Genomic DNA, 1759 nt, shown 5'->3' on the forward strand with positions numbered 1-1759 from the left:
CACCAGGATAGCAGGCAGATGGCAGAGTGTGGTTACCACAGCCACTAAAGAGAATATATTTATAATTCTTGAGTCAAAAAAGTCATGCTATAGTCATAACCTGACTAGAGAGTGAGATAAAAATCCCAGAATGTGACAACTGAAATAGAGGAATGGAGGGAAGGGGAGGCAGGGTGAGAAAAAAGGGTGTTAACGTCTTAATTTTCTCATGAGTGATAGGAAATCAAGACACACTTTCATTTCTGAAGTTGATAATATACTCATATCTATACTTCTCTATTTAAAGATAAAAGGTAACCAACCACCACAAGACAAATAGACCACCTCCCAAAAAAGAGCAAAAAAAGGAAGGGGTGAAAGGAAGAAGTGTGCTAAAACCTTAGCCAATGTATTAATAGCAAAAGGTTTTTAAAAAGTGGTGCAATATCAAACATCTGCTAAAAGGGAAAAACCCAAATTGGGCTAAAAGGAAGAAAAAAAAGGACAAGAAATTTAACAAGATATTTTATGCAAGAGGCACACCTAAAACAGACTTAAAAAATTGAAAATGAAAGTTTGGGCAATAAAATACTAAGCAATTGTAAGCTATAAAGACCAGCCCAGGGGCAGTGGCTCACATTTCTTCCTTTTCTATTTGTGCTCTGGTAAACATATATCCTAAGGGACCAGGGTAGGGGAAAGCAGAAACTACCTAGAAAGAGCATTCCTGTAATCCCAGCACTTTGAGAGGCCAAGGTGGGAGGATCGCTTGAGGCCAGGAGTTTGAGATTGGTGTGGGCAACATAGCAAGACCTGATCTCTAAAAAAATAAAAATAAAAAGATTAGCTAGGCCTGGTGGTGCGTGCCTGTAGTCCCAGCTACTACAGAGGCTGAGGCTGGAGGATCACTTGAGCCAGGAGTTTCAGGCTACAGTGAGCTATGATTGCGCCACTGCACTCCAGCCTGGGTGACAGAGCAAGAAGACCCAGTCTCAATCAATCAATAAGTCAATAAAAATTTTAAAAAAGTAAAGATCAAGGATCTAGCTATTAAATTCTACTTTGGTTTTAAGGCAAAGGCCATTACACAAAGTGTCACTATGCATATTAGGACACAAACTGTTGGGGGAGAGGCGTCCATAACGTTTTGATTGCAAAGCGCCCATTTCCCCAGTACGCGAATATCTTATTCAGTCAAGCAAAATGGACGCAATCCAACAGAAAAAAAAAGTAGACGAAGGACAAAGTCACAAAACATAAATACCAATAAACATTGTAAAAGATATTTGCCCTCAATAATGACAAACGTCTCCTGTGCTTATCAGATTGGCTAATCATACACAGAAGAATGTAGAGCAGCAGACACATTCACCACAGGAATGAAAGGTGTAAACTCACGCGGGCTTTTTTTAATTTGCTAATTAAATGTTTAATGTTATATCCTTTAACCTGCCCTTCCACATCCAGAAATTTATTCTTAGCAAAAAACAAAAACACTCAGATAAATGCTTGAAGTCTGTCAAAGCACTGAAAACATTTAAAATGTCAGATAAATGATGTCCTAAAAATCACAGCACATCTAAACCGGAAATTTTTAAAGAAAGCTCTCCTTATACAACAGAAGCAAGCAAAGAGCAAACCAGTATGTACTACATAGTCCATTCTCACCTAAAGCACCCTCAAACCCCTAAACAGAAAAAAAGCTCAACCACACTGATTTGTTTAGCAAGAGTACAGGGGAAAGATCAAGAAGACACAGATCGACTCCAACAGGGCTTCC

The sequence above is a fragment of the Propithecus coquereli genome, unplaced genomic scaffold, assembly GCF_000956105.1.
Source record: "Propithecus coquereli isolate 6110/MARCELLA unplaced genomic scaffold, Pcoq_1.0 Scaffold767, whole genome shotgun sequence".
In the NCBI taxonomy this organism is placed as follows: domain Eukaryota; kingdom Metazoa; phylum Chordata; class Mammalia; order Primates; family Indriidae; genus Propithecus; species Propithecus coquereli.